Source organism: Adiantum capillus-veneris, chromosome 9, assembly GCF_014529385.1.
Source record: "Adiantum capillus-veneris isolate H3 chromosome 9, ASM1452938v2, whole genome shotgun sequence".
In the NCBI taxonomy this organism is placed as follows: Eukaryota; Viridiplantae; Streptophyta; class Polypodiopsida; order Polypodiales; family Pteridaceae; genus Adiantum; species Adiantum capillus-veneris.
This window is the reverse complement of record NC_140939.1, coordinates 60213134-60235576: the sequence shown is the minus strand read 5'-3', so window position 1 is coordinate 60235576 and position 22443 is coordinate 60213134. Positions and strand designations below refer to the sequence as shown.

General features: G+C 39.7%; 1 pseudogene; it reads right to left on the bottom strand.

Annotated features, from left to right (window-relative positions):
* Nucleotides 1-5764: 5764 nt before the first annotated feature.
* LOC147450551 (uncharacterized) lies at nucleotides 5765-16984 on the bottom strand (annotated as a pseudogene).
* Nucleotides 16985-22443: the final 5459 nt, after the last annotated feature.

Below are 22443 nucleotides of genomic sequence, written 5' to 3'. Positions count from 1 at the left end.
ACTGAGAGTAGCTATTCTCATTGTGGAGTGTTTAGAACCCTTTGTGTGTTGCCTACATCTTGAGACCCCTCATCATTGTCTTCCATATTGACCTCAATGTTTATGGCCGGTGCATCTTTTTGATGTTTATCTTTTTCAGCAATATGACATGCACTAGCTAAAGTGTCAGGTGATGGCATATCATGCAGTATATAAAAAAAATTAGGGCTAGCATATCCTGAAGACTATTGTCTAGGTTTGAATGTTTTCCTGGCAAATACAGACTGAAAGCCCTCAGCATCTATGGGTGTTTTCTCTTTATCAATAATCTTGACACCCCCATGAGGATTATTAGATGAAGACCCTTGATTATTTTTGGCATTAGAACCCCTGGCCTAGTTCCCTACATTAAAGAGGGGTCTAGATATCCCGTTATTGGAAACCATGGAGGATGTGCATAAGTAGGAGAGGCTAAGGGTGGTACTTGCAAAGAGGGATTTTCACTCATATTGTGGATAGTTGTGGGTGATTTGCCAAATATTTGCTTCTGAGGGACCATCTTTTTACTTCGAGGATAAGAGGGGATCAGATCAGTAGTGTTTTGAGAGACAGATGGGACATTTTTGGAGAAGTGCCCTAATTTATTGCAATGAAAACATCCTCGAGCAAGGGAGCCCCATTTCAAGTACAGCACTACCCGCCCTATTTTTGGTATAGTGATGTCAATTGTTTCAGGAAATGGATTTTGGGTGTTCTAGAGAAGACAAGCTTTGTTCCTGTTGGGTGAGTTGATGGTAGGAGCATATAAAACTTGGCCTAAAGTGGCAGTGATCTCCTTGATACAAGGCCACAAAAATGAAGGGAGGTCAATATATTCAACCCATGCAGGGCACTGAGAGAGAAAGGCATCTTAGATCATTTTTATTGGCTTCCATTCAAACACGTGCACTACTTGCCCAAATAGAATAACAATGGGCTGGGTGAGAAAAGCAACATGATCCTGGGGTTTCAAAAAGTCCTTGCCCCGCATAGAAAATTTTGTCAATTACATGGTTACCAAACCCTTTGTCTATTCCTTGAGAAATATCGTTTATCTGTGGGAGACAGCAAGTAAAAAAAAGAACTACAGCCCTCGATTTGAAGACCGAAATTTGCTTCCAAACAGATTCAGTGTCAAGGGAGATCTTATGGTTCCCTTTGATTTGGGGATCATTAGGTACCATCTCTTTCAGAATGTAAGACAACAAAACAACGTCGAATGTTGGGGTGTTTTCAAGCTTATCATGTACAAGACTTTGGGCTTCCTCTCCAGGGTTAACCCTGAAAGCTAATGGAAGAACAGGGGAAGACATAGCAAAGAGAAAATGGAGGACCTGGTGAAGTTGTCGAACCGATGAAGTGTCTATGAGTTGCTATCGTTATGCACATTCAAGCCTTAGGTCTTCTTTGCGTAGACAGAGTGGGAGAAGAGACGGTGGTGTATCTGGTCACAACACCCGTATGAGTTCCAATCTGCTGGGGAGGGGAACTCGCCGCCAATTTTTTGTTGCCACCAGATTTCCTCAAGATCCACACCATCCATCGTCTGCCGCAGTTGATCCCATGGTGAGGTCTTCATTTAAGACCCTGTGTCGTTTAGTCAGGAGGAATATATGCACCACCTATCCCCTATCCACTGAAGAGGGGCAAAAAAGTGCAAAGGAGTGGAAAAGGGTTCCGGTGTCAATAGTCCAGTTGAGAATGATGATTGTGACCGCGAGTCAAAGCCATGATTGTACTAGTTAGTAGAGTATTTCCATCATCAAATATGCTTTGAGCATGGTCCAAATTAGCTCCGTAAGTGATTAATGTCAGTGACACATGGTTTTCATGTTCTCACATCCACGTTGGAGGTGGCCAATTATTAGCATATCCATTTATACGGGCACTGGGCAGGGCCTAAAGCTATTATAAGACCTAGGTTCTTCAAAGCTGGTTGCAAAGTGATCAGGCATTCAGAGACTCTCGATCTCCAAATTATGCCTTCACTTCAAAGTTCACACCTTGAAGGCATGTGGCACTGGCATGGGCAAACGAGCCAATTATAACGAGATTGTTTGTCAGATGTGATACTGGGCTTGCGAATTAATGCTTCACAACTCCAAATGCAGTTTACATTTGAGGGTGCCCGGTGTACTTCCAAATGTCAAGGTTAAGCTCTCGGAATGCATTGATTGCAAGATAATACTTGGGCAAGGCAGGGAAACTGCGTTGGGAACTTGGTCTGTTTTTGCGAGTGTGGAGCAAGGGCTTCTCTAAAAATTCAATGATGTATGCTTGCGTTACCAAGGCATATTGTGGCATAAGTATGTGAAGTTTTGACAAATCTGTTGTGGGATTTCTACACAAGAAGTTTTAGAGAGTCTCCCAAATTACTTTCACACATGGTATTATATTATCCCATGTGTTTCCTTGAAGGAAGTTTCCTCTCCCAAGAAGGATAATTAGATTTCGTTAGTGGGATACTTTTCTTCCAAATTAAAGTCCCTTTTCAAAGAGGAAGTTTTTGGCTTTGTAGTGACTTTTGTAACCCCACATGGGCATCTAAAAACCCTTATTAGGGAACATTCACACATGGTCTTCTTGATGAAAAAGTAGTAGAAAACTTATTATTTCATGCTGGTAATATTTCCAATTATTGTTGGACATTGACAACATAAATGAGATGATCTTCCCAATACTTAATTCTACCCATCAATAACTATTCTCAATTAGAAAACCCACAAAAAAGTATTATGGACTTTAACAGCTTCATGAAATTATTTCCCTACACTTTACACTAGCCAAATTTTAACAAATTAAATGTCCACAAATTCCATCTTTGAACAATACATTACTTGAAACCTTACAAATCTCGAAGACTATGTTCTTGATGAGTAGATACATTCTAGTCACAATGATATTATGAGAGTCAACAGAGGTCATATTTGTGTTTAACATTTAAATAAGTGTCACAACAGTAAAAAAACTTGACAATAAATGTAATCTTGATATTAATAACCTACATTTCTTAGAGACTATGCAATTTAGAGCGGTAGCAATAGGTTTCCAAACCATATCTTGTGTTAAAGGCTACTAAACCTTAAAACATTTACAGCAAAACTTTGCAAAATGTGAAGACTAAACAAATAGTATCTTCAAAGAATGTTGTCAAGTCTTACTTTAACAAGCTAACATGTGGATAAGAACACCAATACGTCAAGAAAGTAATATTGGTAAATTACTAGAAGCCCAACTGAAAATTGGTGGTCATCCACTAAAATAACGATTGTTGACACAATCATATTCATAAAAAATGGTACATCACCAAAACTTGGCTCAAGCAACACCCGCAAGTGAAGGCAATGAATCTGACCCTATTCGATGAGACTAGTCCATTTAAGGCCTATCAATTGGGTAGAGGCTTCATATGGAATTCTTGGTGCCTAACTCAATATACTACCTTTATGTTGGGCTTTAGCTCATCTTTCGTTGCCTCTTTGGACAGGACTTTGATATTATATTGTATGCCAAGATCTTTGATTTCTAAACAGCTTTCTCAAAATCTAATTGCACTCCAGGGAAAGCTATGCAAAAAGAAGAAGACTAAGTTTCACAAGCCACGACAATACCTGCAATTTTGACTCGCAAAAGCGAACAAGTGAATGACTTTGATAGCAAGCTACATAATCATGGATTGATATGTTAATAACATCCTTGGGAAAGGAAAAAAAATAGATTGCAATCCTTGTCCTATCATAATTTCATATAAATCAAGACCAAACTCTATGAGCCCAAAAGATCCCTGCAACCAAAGGCCTTGAAAGGAAACAAGTTGACAACTCCCGCTAGCATTGTAGGCTATAAAACCACTGACAAGCGACAACTTTCTTAAGCAAAGAAGATCAGAGACAACAACCTTTACCACCACATCGAATTTATAATAGTACAATAAACCAACGAAAATATGAGCATAATCATCATTTTTAAAAGTAAATATGTTGTGTCAGAAAATACATAGCATATAAGGACCCCAAGAGTAATAATGCATGACACTCAGCAGTTACAAGTGCAAAGAACATAAGATCCAGAATTTCAACACTACATAGATAAAGTGGTTTACAATTCAAAAAGACAAAATGAATTCTTTTGTACAATTCCAAATTTGAAAGAAAAAATCTACAATCCTTGCAAGACATAGGAAATATAGCTCAATATCTATTCTTTCTCAGCAGAAGCTAGTCATGTGTAATCCAAAAATCCTCGCTATTAAGTACTTGTCAAAAAAATCTAGTCCCTGACTCCTAGTGGAATGCCTTTCATGCCATAACATACACTCACAACCTCAATGCATTCATTAGCTTCCTCAAGTTAGAGAGTACTTGAAGCAGACCACACACAAGTAGCAGAAGCCGTTACAACAAGGCCACATTCAAGGAGCCATAACACTAGGATCAAATTTAAAAACAAAAAACAAACAATGTTGGCTGGTTTTGAAACCTGTGAAACCCCCCATTGGTATCTGAAGAACAATGATTGGGTAACATGCGCATATTGAAGCATCCACCATGGGGGGGGAAATTGTCACTTCCATGAGACTTGCAAAAAGTCCTAACACCTAGCTCAAGGAGCAAGTCATAGCCACATCTAGTCAAACTTCTAGCAAAATCATTTCATAACAAGAATGGATCCCCCTCGAAATCGATGGCCCTTGTATTGCATCTACTGCTTGTAGCAATTGCAAATGCTTTTGTTGAGGGGCCCATAGAAGCTACTCAAGTCCACATCTAATTTTTGTAGTCTTCTTCTTATTGGGTCAACAGCTCACAGATTTAACATGAGCATTGTCATGCATCTAAAGGGTTCTAGGTCCATGGTCCAAGAATCGATATGGTCCTAGAGAACGATGTCTCCAATCATCCAACTATGACAAATCTGAAGGGTGCAATGAAATCACATTAGCAAGCACGACATCATTGTGAATGCTTTATACAGCTCCAGATCTGAAAAACACAAATCAAAATGGCCCTAAAATACGTAGGCAAGGTAGATCAATCTGCCCATCAGCCCATAGCCATTAAATAAAATCACTGTCAAAATATCTGGGGTCATAAGGAAGAGCTCTAAGTGTGTGAAAACCATCTCCATAAGCCCGACAAGGGATACCTATTTGGTACTACTGTTGTGTGTCACACACACACTCCTCAAGAACTTACTAGTGTTGTGTATCAGATCCAAAAATCCTGGCTATAAAGTACTTGTCAAAACAATTTGTAGTCCCCAACTCCTAGTGCAACACCTTTCATGCCATAACATACACTATGAGCCTCAAGGGCATTCATTAGATTACTTAAACTAGAGAATACCTAAGGTAGACACCACACAAGTAGTAGAAGCTACGACAAGAAGGCTATACTCAAGTATCCATAACCGTAGAATGGAATTTAAAAGAAAAGCATCAAACAATGTTGGCTGGCATTGAAGGCTGTGAAATCACTTGTTGTTATATGAAGAACAATAATTGGGTAACATGCTGACATATTGGAGCATCGACCATGGAAAAAACTTTATCGCAACTACGTTAGACCTGCAAATAGTCCTAACACCTGGCTTGAGGTGCAAGTCATAGCCACATCAATCTAAACTTCTTTGGCAAACTGATTTCACAATGAAGAATGTCCCCCCATAGTGTTGATGGCCCATGTATTGCATCTAGTGCTCCAAAAACTAGGTCAACAATCGTACGAGAAGATTTACTTTAAAAGAATTACATCCCTATATCCTCCCAATCATCCTCAACGCTTTTCTGTTGTGCATCGATCCAAGAGATACAAGCTCTTCTATTTTCACTATCAATTTCCCTCACAATGGCTTCTTTAAACACTAAGCCTTTGTGGAGAGCGAACACATGATCCCCCACTTCAACCCATGGAGGAACCCAACAAGGATAACCCAAACAAACCAGCCTAGAGTGTACCATACGTCCACTAACCTCATATGCTATCTGCATATCTATCGATGGAGCTTTGAACCAGAAAAACGCATGGTTGATGGTCAATAAGGGCCTTATTGCTATAGACAGAGGCGCGATGGCCCTGCCAAAATACTCAAAATAGCACAATACAAACCATAAATGATAAATCGGCATACCAGAATCGTCGCACATGCACATAATCAAGCTCAACACGAACAGAGAGAGATGGATCGCGAGATAGAGCGAGAGAGCACGTGCAGGTGCACCTCCTAGAGCAGAGTGCTACGCCGGCACGACGAGAGAGAAGAGAGAAGAGAGAAGAGGAGAGAAGAGCAACGCAAACATAGGGTGCAATCTCTCCCCATGCAAGAGTGACCATTTCCCTCTTGCACGTATTTAATTTATAGATTCTTGAATGGCCAAAGTGAGTACAAACTGGCCGGCCGATCATAAATGACCAAAGCTCATAAAGAGCACTTGAATAATAAATTGTACATAAAATATGATATCCTTTTGCAATAGCTTAGCTCGGTCAAGCCTTTTCCACCTGTCAGCTGCAATAAATAGTAAAATATGAATTCCATAACATACCTCTAGGTTGGAAAGCAACTGTCCTCAATTGCAAAGATAAAAATCTGCAAACAATACTTCTCAAAAACAATGATTTGAAATTTGTATCAAATAGTAAAAGATAAATCCATAAAATTAGATAACATTGCATATGCCTACCGTCATCCACATACTATCTATTCTAGTGTCCCATACCACTAGAATAAGCAGTATATGTCATACCCTCATGAATCAGGATATCATTGGTCACACTCATCATTGTATAATTTAATTCTCATCAATCTCAAGTTCACTTCCAAATCCAATTCTAAAACCAAAATATCTTTCATTTTCTATACCCGGGTAACAAAATCATACCAGTTGCAGTAGTGGCCAGCCACTGTAGCATGATTTTGTGATCGGTGTTGCCTCAACCGGGGAATCTACACCAATAAGATGTGCTGCCTAAATCGGCGAATCTGCACTGATGCTGCCTAAATCGACAAATCTGCAATTGGTAAAAGTTTAAAAATCATGAATCTGCAATTTATCAATGTGTTGCCTAAATCGGCGGATTTGCACCAAGATGAGTATCTACACACTACCTAAATCGGCCAATCTGTGTGCATGTGACCAATGGACTGGAAAAGACATAAAGGAGAAAATATATTGACTACATTGCCGACATTACAGTGCAGTATATCAAAGCACTTACAAATGGTTGTGCACTATCCCAGAGCACCATGGCTCACATGAGTAGCTACAGAATTTATTGATAAATCATCTTTACAAAAAGTACTTGTAGTACAATTAGAAGCCATGGTCGTAGCATTTGATGGAGTATTCAGGTGAGCAGATAATGCAGAGCAATGAAATTTAAAAATAGGAGTGATGTATTTGAGATTACATTTTATAAGTACTATTTATGACACGAGAGATGTTGGGTTGCCTAATTTATAAAAGATTGTTGGTAAAGCAATTATGAAAAGGGTAGTGAGGTTAATGTACATACCTTGAGGGTACACTGCATCAAAATTATATGAGCTAGTGTGTTTTTGGAGAGAGATATGATCGTAACTTGCATCTGAGGCTTGTCAAATAGATTGTACAAGGTATGGAGAACTGCGGCTATCAAACTTGTGCCATCGTATAATTAACAAATCCAAAATATGTTAACTTTGTGTTAGTAATTTGAAATAGAATAAAATAATATGCTATCTATCGAATTTGATTAAAGATTGGTGTGCAATCACATATTTAGAACATACAGTGTGAGCACTTTGATTCAACAATCGCAAAATAAATTAAATGAAGCTAGAACACAAATAAAAAGTTAGCTAGAGCCTAGATAGACGAAAACCACGAACAAGCCAGAAAGGGAAAAAAAAATTATATATGTTGAGATGTAGAGAGAAAGAGAGAGAGACGAGACAAGAGACACACCATATACGCTCCCAAAGACTGATTCATATTGAGGACAAGATACAAATATATAGGTGAGACCAAGTTCAGTAGAGTGAGCCATATATAGCTCCAACACCCCCACTCAAACAAAGGTCTCTAGCTTTGGATGAAAAAACCCTTGGGGAGTTCAAGGGAAAAACCCAAGCCCCTATACAATGTGAAATATGAACCAGTGGTGATGATGTGAAAGTGAATTGTGCATCTATGTACAAATATTCAAGTGACTTAGATATCACAAGGTGAAAATGTGGAGTGTGCATAGTGCATGGTACCTAAAAGATTACAATGTCATATGTACAAAGCTATTACAATAGAAAAGAAGCTAATATAAAAAGAGTGAGGCCGAAGCAACTCCAAGCTCCGAGCACAAGAGGATGAAACGTGACTCATTGAGGCCTTTGGTCAAAATGTCTGCAGTCATCTGGTCACTTGGACAGTGTTCAACAATAATGGTTCCCTTGCGTACTTCATACCTGACATAATGATAATGGACAGCAATGTGCTTTGACTTATTATGTTGAACATAGTCTTTTGCAAGACTAATAGCACTTTGGTTGTCACACCGCAAGGGTGTGCTAGAAAGAGGAGAGTGACCAATATCAACCAGCATTTGTCGAAGCCAAATCAACTCACGAGCTGCAAGTGATGCCGCAACATATTCTGACTCAGTCGTAGAAACTGCAACACAACGTTGTTTCTTGCTGGTCCAAGAAACAAGACAACCATTTATAAAGAAGCAATTTCCACTAGTAGATCGCATAGATAAATGTGAGCTTGCCCAGTTTGCATCTGTGTAACCCAAAAGAGAAAGAGATTGCATAGAATCCGATGTGAGTTGTCGTCGATAGACTAAACCAAAATCTGTAGTGCCTTTCAAGTATTTCAATACACGCTTTGCAGCAGACCAATGCTTAAAAGAAGGACATGCAAGATGTTGTCCAAGATAGTTAGCAGCGAACAGAATATCAGGACGAGTGTTCATGCCAACAAACTGAAGACATCCAATCAAGTTAGCATAAGGTTGATTTGTGACAAGTTGACCGCCATTGTCAGAAGTATTCTTCATAGAGCTCGCAAGACAAGGTGTGTTGGCTGAATGTGCAGATTCCATACCAAATTTTTGAATAGTATCTGCAATAAACTTTGACTGTCGAAGGAATAAAATACCTTTTGTACGGTTCCGTTGGATTTGAATGCCAAGACAAGAGTGAGTCTCTCCAAGATCCACCATATCGAATGCAGAAGACAATAAAATTTTCACTTGCTGAAGAAATCCCAAATCATTGGAAACAAGGATGGTATCATCCACAAAAAGAGCAAGAATCACAAAACTGCTACCTTGGCGTTTTATGTATAAGTTGGAGTTTGACGAGCAAGAGATGAATCCTTTAGAGGTGAGAAAAAGATGAAATTTTGTATACCAGGCTCGCGAAGCTTGTTTGAGACCATATAGTGCCTTATGGAGTTGAGCAACAAGGTCTTCTTTACCTGGAATAACAAACCCTTCTGGTTGTTCCATATAAATTTCCTCTTCCAAGTCACCATTAAGAAAAGCAGTTCGCACATCCATTTGATGAGCTTCTAAATCAAATTGAACAGCAAATGCCAATAAAACTCGAACACTTGTAATGCGAACAACTGGTGAAAAAGTCTCTTGATAATCAACACCAGCTACTTGGGAGTAACCTTTTGCAACTAAACGCGCCTTGAACTTGTCAAAAGATCCATCTGCTTTTACTTTTGTTTTATACACCCACTTACATTTAATAGCTGTACGACCAGGAGGTAATTCAGTTAGTATCCATGTACCTTTAGAGAAAAGAGAATCGTACTCTGCTTCCATAGCCTCTTGCCATTGATCCTTTTGTGGTGAAGAGATAGCTTCATCATAAGTAACGGGATCTTCAGAAGTAGAAAAAGCATTATCAGCAATATCGTCATCATAAACATGACATGAGCCATGTTCAAAATCAATAGGCAGATCAACAAAAATATCAATATCATCATTGGCAACATTTGGAATGGATGGTTGTGAGGAGGAAAGTTGCTCTATAGGAAGTGTTTCATCTTCTGAAAGAAATGGAAAAGCCTGAAGCAATGATTTAGTATCATCAGAATCATCCATGGACCATGAGCCTCCCATAAGCTGTTCGTTAAAAGTAGCATCACGATTCACAATTACTTTCTTGGAGGAAGGGTCATAGAATTTGTAGCCTTTGGAAGTGTCAGAATATCCAATAAAAATAACTTTAAGACCAGGAGCATCAAGCTTTGTTCGTGTTTCTTTGGGAACATGAATATAAGCAATACATCCAAAGGTCCGAAAATGAGATACAGAAGGAATGTCACCTGTCCATGCTGTGATGGGTATCTTACCAGAGGGTGCAGTAGTAGGAAGATGATTCTGAATAAATGTTGCTGTCAAAGTAGCTTCAGCCCAGAAAACACGAGATAAGCCAGAATGAATCAGCATACATCTTACAACATTGAGAATAGTGCGATTCTTTCGTTCAGCAACACCATTCTGTTGAGGCGAATATGGAATAGTGTGTTCATGATGAATTCCAGTGTAAGCACAGTAACTCACAAACTCTCGAGAAACATATTCGCCTCCATTGTCACTACGAAGCTTCTTAAGGCGACGACCAGTTTGAAGTTCCGCAGCCTTGTGGAATTGTTTGAAAACAGATAAGGCTTCAGATTTTTGTCTAAGTAGAAATACAGTCGTATACCTTGAGAAATCATCAATGAAAGTAATGAAGTAGCGATATTGTGATCTCGAAGAAGGTAGAGGTCCACATATATCAGTATGAACAAGATCCAAGATGTCATGAGAATGAGTTGTATTTGAAAGAGGAAAGGGTTTACGATTGTGTTTCCCAAGAGCACAAAATTCACAAATTCCCATATGGTGATGGGCTTTAAGATCCATGCCATGAACAAGATCACGACGTTGAAGATCGAGGAGTTTTGAGAAATCAGCATGAACAAAACGGTGATGCCATACTTTGCAATCATGATCACCTGGAGCAGTGACAATATTTGCTACAGCATCGTTGAGAGAGAGTTCAAATAAATTACCGTTTCGAGGAGTAGTGGCTATAGTCTGTCCATCTTTCTCAATTCGGCATTTGGTATAATCAAATCCAACAAACAGACCTAGATCAACAAGTCTAGCAACTGAAAGAAGATTACGTTGAAGATCTGGTACATGTAATACTCCTCGCAAAATTCGAGTGGAAGAAGATAAGGTACCAAGATATAAGTCTCCAATACCCTTTACTTGACAAGTAGTATCATCAGCAAGATAAACAACATGTTGAACTGGCAGTGGATGATAGTTATGGAGCCACTTAGACTGATATGTCATATTTCCTGTAGCACCAGAATCGACAATAAAAAGTGATCCATCACGTACATGAAGTATTCTGTCTGGAGCAACTAAACATAGGACGCAGCTTGTTTCTGGTACAATGTTGTTTCGATGTTCAGTAGCATATGCTCTATTGCGATCTGTGTCGAATCGACGCTTATAGCACATATGAGTGGGATGATCAGATCGTCCACAATATTCACAAGAAGAAGAAGAAGAGTCTCTAGATAAACGTGGTTGTTTTGTGGTAATATTGTGTTCTTCATCATATTGACGTGCCCAACAATCATCTTCAGTATGGCCATTTCCGTTGCAGTAAGAACATTGCTTATTAGGAAATTTGAGACGAGAGAAAATATTACCGCGACGGCCACCTCTGCGGTTTCATCGTTGAAATGGACGCCTTCGAGCATAAAAAGCACGTTCCATCTGTTGTGACTCAGTCTCCTCTTGTGAAATCATAGCTGTATCGTAACCAGCATTCCGACGTTCTTGACGTTGAGAGTATTCAATTAAAGACATGCAAGCTTGGTCGAAATCAAGACCATCTTTATTAGAGAGAATAGTAACAATGTTATCATAAGAAGAGTTCTTCACCGTATGAAGGAGAAGTGTAATCAATTGCTTTTGTGGAACAGGATCACCGGCAGCAGCACGTTGATTAATAATAGATTTGAAAGACTCAATATGTCCCGTCATGGCAGTACCAACTTCATATTGTAACTTGTTAAGCAACCCTCTCAAATAAAGTATTTCTGTAAAAGATTTCTTCTGAAAGTTTGCAATAAGGTACTTCCATACGTCATGGGAAGTAGGCAGTTCATACATATCAAGCAAAAGGGAATCAGTAAGAGCGGAAAGAATATACCGACGAGCTGCTTTATCACGTCGGTACCAATCCGTATAGGCAACATTCCAATCTTCAAATATAGGTCCTTCAGTGATAAGCACGTTATCATTATCCGTATCAACAGGCTGAGGCGGACAAACACGATTTCCAAGAACAACATCGGAGAGTTTATCGCCTTCAAGAATTAACAACATCTTTGCTTTCCAGCCTGAAAATCCTTGACCTTGGAAAGGAGGAACAGAACGTTGGCCAGAAGGAAAGCCGTTGACGAGAATATTCATAGCCATATCTTGTTGCGAGAAGACGTATAAGATAAGATCGTAGAATCTGCACACCATATATGGTGAAGGCCGCAATTGAGAATGAGAGAGATATGAGTACTGCGTTCTGTCAACGATAAACGTAAGAAGGATGCTCAAGGAACGTCCAAAGATGTGAGAGACGTCACCCAAAAAAGACAAGGTAAAGGAGACGTTAATAATAAACGAGTCCTCAAAATAGAGTGGCGTGAAATGCAAGATTGACGGCCACAATACGAATAGCAAAAAGCTAAATCTTCTCGAAAAAGTTAACGCCAAAATAAGAAAAATGATCGCGGACGCTTCACGAAGAAGTAGGACGAAGAAAGCTGCGTCAAGCTCTATTGCAGTAAAAACAGCATAACTTTCTGCTACGAACTCCGATTGACGCAAACCTAGAACTCAAATTGAAGAGCTCGAAGAGACGAAGAAGTTTTGGATGAATGCTCTATTGCGCTATGCTCCATTGCGCTTTTCCCGTTTCTCCAAATTTTGAGCAGAACAGCTAGAAAAATTGAGATGAAGTTCAGGGTGTCATTAACAAGAAAACGTAATCAACGATTAGATTGATTATAAATAAACGCCACATAAAACACTAATCATATTCTTCTTAACACAAAACAACCACAGTTAACAAGAATCAACGCTCAAAAATAAAATTTGTAACAATTTTGAATCTTACATGCGAATCGCATACACATACTGTTGTCACCATGAATTGAATCGGCGCGTGATCGTTACCGCTCTAATACCATGTTGAGATGTAGACAGAAAGAGAGAGAGACGAGACAAGAGACACACCATATACGCTCCCAAAGACTGATTCATATTGAGGACAAGATACAAATATATAGGTGAGACCAAGTTCAGTAGAGTGAGCCATATATAGCTCCAACAATATATATATATATATATATATATATATATATATATATATATATATATATATATATAGGTAAGGAGATCTGTTTGGATTGTATAGTGCAATGTGGGAGATAAAATTACATTGAGGACTGACAGATGTCTACGATGATTAGTCATGGAAGGAATAGAAAGAAATATGGGATTGATTGGACAAACAACCCAAAAGTAATTTGATCTTGAAGTACCTTTGTCTAGAAGCCTTTATTTATGACAAATTATTTGTTAGGTAGAGCGAGAATTAGGGATGGGAATGTAGATTTTTGGTGCATCAAGAAAATGCCTTACAAAATTATCTACTTAAGCAGCTGGATATTAACTGGGAGGAGGTAGGATGGGAGTTGGGAGCTTATACAAAGTACCTAAACTTGACAAGACAATGCGTAGACAATCGGTGAGCGCAGACTGCAGTAGTTGTAATCACATTTTTCGACATAAATAAGAAAGCATTTCATAATGAAAATCATTGAAACCATAGGGGGAAGGGATCAATTCTGAATATATATACATTATATAGTGGTATATATATATTGTTCCATTTCTCTCCTTGAAGGAAAAAGAGAGTAATTGAAACAAGTTCAAGAAATGAAGTCTTTGAAGATGATCAATGCAACAAATCCAAAAGCTTGTGTGAAGATGAAATATGCTCTAGGGATATTATCTGGATGTAGCCAAGAAATCTGTTGTAGATGATATATTCCATCATCATCTCCATCAAAACAGTACTCAGCGTTACAGCATTAGCGTGTGCATGTCAGGGATCAGGTGCTCTTGAAATGTCATATTGAACTCCAGCTACTTCATTGAGAAGCATACCGCATTCATTGAGGAACTCTGGAGAGCACTGTAGCGCGTTCGGTGCCGCCTTAAGGTGAGTAGGGCCATGACGGTAGAAGCGAGATTTTTCTTAGAATTGAATCATGTTGCTTTTTCAGCCAAAGGCAATGGATGCAACTAGCATAGATATCCCTGGATCAGCTTATGCAGCAATTTAACCATGTTGTGCTTTGTAGACGTATCTCTGTGTCTATGTCTATGAAACCCACAAGGGAAAGACCGACGACGGGCCACCCAAGAGAGCCTTGCGGCAGCTTGCAGCCGGGGGCCGTAGAGGTCCTTCATCCGCAGTGGGCCGCTTTAGCTCGACATTCTCTGCCAGCACGTGAATGACCAGCCATCCGTAGGGCGTCATAAAGTGAGGTTGAAAAGAGTCGAATGGGATATCATGCAATCAACGGAAGTTTAGAGCAGCACCATGCCATGCGGAGGTGCTGGAAAAGAAAGCTGGGGAGTTGCTGGTGCCTAAAAGAGCAAATGGCGGCTAGGAGATCTGAAGCCGCTGTAAGTAGTTTGAGCGACGCTAGTTTGCATGGCGGCTGGTGTCCTGTGGTTATGGTTGCGAGACGTCAAGTATTCCAAGTGGGTGAGGGTTTGTGCCCTGGTGGTTGGGCTGCAGTTTGATGACAGAGGGAGAGAAAAAAAAGAGAGGTCATGTAGCTATAAATTGCAAGAACTCTGCATGGCGGCTAGGGTGAGTGGGAGAAGAGGAAGAGATAGAGAAGAGAGATCGGGTCGGGTGCTGGCGCCAACAGCAAACGAGGGGGGAGAGAGAGATGACACTTTTGGTAGGTGTCAATGGCAGCCGCCATAGCGCCATAGCAAGGGGTGTGAGGGTACGTGTTGCAACTGTCGAGGTCCGCTCCCTATTGCATGTAGGCACAATAGTGAGGTCGTGATGTGAGGTCAGCCGCGTCACCTGCAGGTAGTTGGGAGCAACTGGTTGCGAGCTGGCTACATGTCGAGTGAGTGCGCGCCACTGGTTGTCGGGTGGGTGATGCCATGCAGACAATGTTTATGTTGGGTTGCATGGTGGCTGCTGAGAAAAAGTGAGGTTGGTTGGCGGCGCAATGTGTGCAAGAGAGAGAGGGACAGCTAAACTGTGGTTGGCATGAGAGAGAGAGAGAGAGAGAGAGAGAGAGAGAGAGAGAGAGAGAGAGAGAGAGAGAGAGAGAGAGAGAGAGAGAGAGAGAGAGAGAGAGAGAGAGATTTTGCATTGTCAATGGGAGCCATTGCTCTATTGTTGCTGATGCTTGGAGTATTATGATCTCACAGCCATGCCACCTCCTACTGGTCTAACTATGTCTGCCTTAATGCTACTCGTGATGGTATCCCTCTGCTCGTCACAATATGACGATGGAGCTCCTAGTATATTCACGCTCATATATTAAAATTTTTGCGCTAACTTGGGGTTGGTTCCCCTACACAATGAAATATGGAAAATGTCATTTTTTCTCTGCATTTCTATCTTCGTCTACAACCATAAAACTACATAATTGGATTGGGATCACTTCTATTTCAAAAAAAATATGTTCTGATTCTATTTTTTTTTTCTTTTTCCTCTTCTTCTTGAGCTGTTAAACCACATTAAGGCTTCTTCTTTTATTGTTTAGGGAGGATGGTCTTTCTTAATCAAATCGGCATAGAGATATGCTAACCTTTCTTCAACACAAAGGGCAGGGCATTATTTACTATACATACTATGGATCTATTCAACTATTCTTGTAAATCATATGTAATCTCATGTCCCTCCTATTATTATTTAACCAATTATATTGATATATTGTTTTTATAATGCTAATTGAGGTAGTAGTACTATTTAAGATTTGATTTCTACATTCTATTCAGATATCTTTCAATAATTACAAATTAATGAGGGATTAACGTTAGATTTGCTTTTTTTTTTAAAACAAGGACATAAAATTATAAATTTTGAAAACCAAAAGAAAACAAGAGCACTAAGCTTTTGGTTATCCCAATATGCAATCACAGAAGCGTAGCCTCAGCTCTGATAACACTGCTACAGACGGAGGCGCGATGGCCCTGCCAAAATACTCAAAATAGCACAATACAAACCATAAACGATAAATCGGCATACCTGAATCATCGCACACGCACATAATCAACCTCAACACGAACCGAGAGAGATAGATCGCGAGATAGAGTGAGAGAGCACGTGCAAGTGCACCTCCTAAAGCAGAGTGCTACGCCGGCACGACGAGAGAGAAGAGAGAAGAGAGAAGTGAGAAGAGAGAAGAGGAGAGAAGAGCAACGCAAACATAGGGTGCAATCTCCCCCCGTGCAAGAGTGACCATTTCCCTCTTGCACGTATTTAATTTATAGATTCTTGAATGGCCAAAGTGAGTACAAACTGGCCGGCTGGTCATAAATGGCCAAAGCTCATAAAGAGCACTTGAATAATAAAATGTACATAAAATATGATATCCTTTTGCAATAGCTTAGCTCGGTCAAGCCTTTTCCACCTGTCAGCTGCAATAAATAGTAAAATATGAATTCCATAACACTCATTATGTCAACATAGTTGTTGATCTCATTTTTGGGTAGGATAGGAATACCGGTTATAAAATCTACATTGTTAGCGTCATGTGCAAGATGCTCCAGCACAACACGTCATGTGCAAGACGCTCCAGCACAACACAAACGGTAATAGTTTCTCCTTGTTCATGTGAAAAAATCTTCTTCAAGCGACCCCTCTACATGGAGCCCTCAAAAATAACATTATCGCCAACCATATACCTAGTTCAAAGTAGGTAGGCTTTTGCATATTGAAAACCACTTTCTTGAAGACTTTCTGGTTGAGGAAGAATCCCTTGTAGTTCTATGTAAATCTCAAGCAAGTTGTCCTGCTTAAATCTGTTCAAAAGGAAAGTTTCCCGTTTCTTTATTCCCACCAGAATACCTTTTTCATGAATAAGATCCTTGTAAGCAAATGGAGGCAATCAGTGGCATCTGTCCCAAAGGTCTTGAGCTTGATTTTTTTGTGTAGCATGTGGAAGATACCTCTTTTGTACCAATCTGAACAATGTGAAGTGTCCTGTGAGCCACTAGTATGTCCCTCATGAACAATAAGACAAGAGTGCACAAATTTTGGCTCTCTTTCACAAGCGTGAATTGGCATCCTTCTTTATTTTGAACTACTGTCGTAGCTTTTTGAACAGAATACGGCTATGGAAATGAGTGTAAGATATCTCCTTCTATTAGTTATTGGTTGGTATACTTAAATACCCCGACACATTTCTTTCAAATGAGAACCATCAATAGCAATCATGGGACCCATGACGCATAATATCTTCAAATATTTCTCCTCTACATGAGAGAAAAACACCTCAACATCTCATTGAGCTTCCTTCTCATAACCTTGCAATAAACACACTTCCATTTATATTGAAGGTTAAAGAAAATGTGTACCAACTACATGCTCCAACAGGGAGGTATTTGGTCCATAATACTCCTCAGATAGAATGTGCCACGAACAAAGCAAGGAGTGACAAACATGAATATCACGTTGAGTCCAACCATGCTTTCTAGTGGAGTCAAAGAGCATGTGGAAAATGTCAACAATTAGAAGCCCAATATTAATGTCTGGATCACTAAGTTCGTCTTTAAGATGCAATATTTGTGGAAGACACCACTGCACAAACTTCGGCACTTCTGAGCTTTAAACATTTTGTAATGCTTTGAAGGGTGGTATGGCCATCTACCCGAATTCAATATTGTCTTGGGGATAGCTTTTGCAACCTGCTTGACTATCTCATCTCTCTTATTTTTCAAGGAGGTGGAACTAGTGGACATCATCGTCCTTATGTACTTTTGAAATAGGTTAAGGGATAAGATATGCATCATGTCATATACTAGGTCCTTTGTTATATCAAACCCATACAAATGGTATAGACTCCATAGTATTGATTCACCTTAAAGACCTACACATCTTAGCACATACTCCTTTTGCTATTTTGTCCTTTTACTTTTTGCCGCTTTGATTCCATCCCACATTTCTTGTGCCATCCTCTTCTCTGGCGAATACCTCCCCTGATACCTTTTTTTTTCATAGACATAAGGTCTACACCCATTTTCTTCCTCAACTAGAGTTGCATGCAACTTATCTCACCTACAAAAGCTCATTCCCCTGTCTTTACCCTGGCCGAGCTTACACTAAGCCGGGTGATCGCCTCTACACAACATTAACATTGTTCAAAGTTGCACCAAACCGAGAATGAGCCTAGAATCAATTTTTTGCCACTATTAAGTACGAGTATCTCAACCACTGCACTCACTATTCTTCATGGTTTTTGATGCTACTTGAAAGACATCCCAGAGCATCATGGGCACAAAATTGCGAGGATCTCCCTAGATGCATAGAAACACAATGCTTAAGCTCCAAACACATAACTTAATGACACTCTTGCTAAAATAAAAACTCTACCTTGATGAGTTGTTTCTTCCTCCTTATCAGTTGTCTGCACTTGGTCCATTTGAAAGTATACTCTTATGATGCTTCATCTCAAGACAGATCTAATTGTGGAGTTCGTAAACTGCTAGGAAAGGCTCGATACGGTAAAATGCAAGATCCATTGTTGCAAATTACAGGAGCTTCCCAAAATGAACCTGGATCCCAAAACTATTGATACATTCTTGTATATTCACCATCCCAAAACGCATGTATGTGCTCAAGAAAGTCTCCCACATCTTTGCCCAGCCATTTGCTTCTTGCACGCCAGATACCTAAGAAGTCGTGGCAGTATGATTGACTTAGACATAAAGTCTTTAACTGCTCAATCAAAGAGATTTAATGAAACGTTATCATTTGTTTCCTTGGATTGTTACATAAAGTACACCTCTCATAGCACCTTTCACAATCATGCTTTAATCGAGTCAATGATAATGTGTCATTACATGTGCATTTCAGTGCTTCTTCTTTGTCAAGATCCTCTAAGCTTGGGCGGAGTACTCTTGGCTCGTGGGTATGACTATCCTTTACAATGCGTAACTTCCACACTTTCAGAGAGACCATGCCCCTATCTTTGTACAACCTCAGTAACTTTGAGAAGCTAGAAGGAACTAGGCTGCCATTGAGACATCCATCCCAATCCTTGGACTTCTATATCAATAGAGAAGCCAAGTATGGTTCCTTAGTGGTAGTTGATTTGTTTTCCTTTGAGGGACAAAGTCGTTCAAACAACACTTGTAAGACATCATCTTGTAATTTTATCGATGCCCAATGCTGATCTAGGATTAATTACAACCGCACTACGCAGTCTAAAATCTAATCGTCAAGAGATTCCTCATTTAAGGCCTTGAAACTTCAAAGCGACATACGGACACAACTCATAGCTTGTTCCTCCTCGAAGACAATTCATTTCAAAAAGGCATGATTACTCACAATGAAGTAAGAACACACTCAGATTTAGTATCCAAAAAGGTTCCCAAAAGTGCATCAAAGTGAGGATAGTCCACACATTCTTTCTCAGTTTGCTGGCAGCCCTGAGCCAGTTTTAGACTATAAAAGAATCACAAATTTCTTGGTTTGCAAAATACACAAGGAGGAAGGGTATCCCTGACAGACAGAAGTACAACATATGCAACCCAGAATGTTGTGAGTTTGCAGGCTTAGAGTTTCTACCTCCATGAAGAATTTGATGCAATGCATGTTGCTTTGGCTATCTCACTGAACTAGCCTTAATGGGCTGATTTTTATGGGAAAGGACACTACACTTCTATTGAGAAAGAATCAAGAATTTCCACCCTCAATGACCATCTTTGCACTCTTTCCAAGCATCTTGGAAACTTGTGCATGCTATGGAATGAGGCAACTAGGAGAGAGCTGCTCAACACTAGGCCATGCTTAATGTACTCGTCTAAATCCACGTGTAAACCCATGTAAGAGGAACTCTAGATAGGGTCTCATAGAATGTCAAAAACACCCACAAAGGCAGCATAGGTAAATTACTATCATAAAAGCAGCGAAGGTCGAGTAAGCTGAGTAAAAACCACAGGACATCATGCATGCATATACAACTTAGGTTGTGAAGTTTGAACCAAGAAGGGGCATGGAAAACATAAACCTTGACGAAAACTATCAATCAAATTTTCTCAAAGTCTAAAACTAAAGATTTATGTGAAGGTAGCATTTGCTTATGGAAAACCTTGAAATATGAAGGCCCCACTACCACCAAAAAATTATCGGACCAACTCAGGATTTCTTGAAGATGTGAACATGTAGAAAAAGCATTGCAGTATCTTAACAAACCTTGAAACTTGGGGGATCCTATACCACCAACAAAATAACAAAAATTTTCAAAATTTCCAAAGCTATGAACATGAAGATGTATGTAAAACAAAGATGTATATAGAGAATAAAGCTGTGAACATATTCTAGCAAACTGAAACAATACTTGAATGCTTATGCTTCGACCGTCATGCAATTATCAACAATAAAAAATGTTCCACATCTTTTGTCACTACACTCAGCTCTATAGCAAACTCATATCAACACAAGACATCGGAAATTACATATTAGTTGTTGATAAATATTGCAACACATAACTGTTTTTACTATACCCTGTGACAACATCAAAATGAAAAAGTGAAAACTGGTTTGTACATCAAACAACCATATGATCGCATTGTCAAAGCATCAAAAAAGAAAAATCACCCAAATGAGATTGTGTCCATGTCACAACCAAGCCTCAACATGGAAGTTTTTCATTGTAGCGATTCCATTTGTAGCATGAGCCACACACCAATGAAATAGGGAAGCCAGAGCCTATAGACACAAGTATCTTGGAGCAACTGAGGTGTTTTTCGGGATCATGCTCCGGGTCTAGGCACTATCTGCTGGCGTGTGGTTTTTTCCCCCGTTGGTGCAAAGGCTTTGGCATTGCAACCTTTCTTGAGGAGCCTTGCTTGCACCCCCTCTTGACCACTATAAGATGTTCTTGGCTGGTGACACTTTCCAGGAACATGTAAACTATACATCAACCATTTTAAGCTTCTGACTAAGAGCCTTTTGAGATAATCCAAGAATTTTCCGAAGAAGCAATTTCACATCCTTGAATAACGGAGCTTCATCTTGAGGATACTTCCTCATCCACCAGTCCCATCTCTTTTGAATTTGAAATAGACTCTCAGTTGTGGAGAGTGTGCCCATCAATCCCACAGACCGCTTGCTTGTATGCACTTTATGGGGCCATCATGGAGGGATAAATGAAAGCGATCCTGCTCAGCCACGTAGTGATATTGTGCTTGAGGGAGAACACTCGCACCCTTGTTCATACATTCTTGCCAAGCATCCATAATTTTTGGGTCATTTTGATCTCTGAAGTAGATTGTCTTCCTCCCCTCTATCAGGAGCATCCACCCCATTGTACACTTGAGGTCTACATGTGAGGCCGTAAAGAAACTTTTGTTGGTATAAAGGACTCCTACCTTGGAATCGAGGTGTCCAAACCCCATCGCTTCTTTTAAGTCATGATCTATGTCATCCGTAAACTTAGGGAAAATATGAAGGGGCTCCAAAAAAGAGTTATCGAAGGGAATACATTGGTCTAAAATAGGAAGGCCCGTTTCATGACTCCCATTCAAAATGTGCTCATAGGATAGATGATACACACCTCTAAACCTATCAGTCACTCGAACTTGTGTATCTCCCGGACACTTGATAATGTGATCCTCAAAAGCCTATGGACACTGACTTTCACTTGGAAGTACCTTGGTCATAGCATTTGTAACAAGTGTGGGCTTCAACATTGCCTCTTAAGAAACCCCTCTAAGGACGCAGGGATGGGAAGGGGTACGGCCTTAGCCATGATTTTTGGAAAATATAAAAATAAACGCACTATCCGGTGGTTGGATGCGAATGTGGATGGATTAATGTGCAAACCAAGGAGAAGAGACAAACCAAAAAGACCTATAGATCTACCAACATGTAGTTGGACTAGAGACATGCTACTCAAGATGACAAACACGCCCAAATTTTCTTGTTTCAAAATACTATTAAGTGTGCTTTTTTAACTGCTTACTTAACTTACACAAAGCTCTGTTCTGGTTATCTTTGATTTAATTTATCATTTTCAACAAATACATCAACACATGAATATGAACAAGGTTTCACCTTGGCACGCACACTTAACCCTCCAAATATGTTTAAGTTGGCCGATCC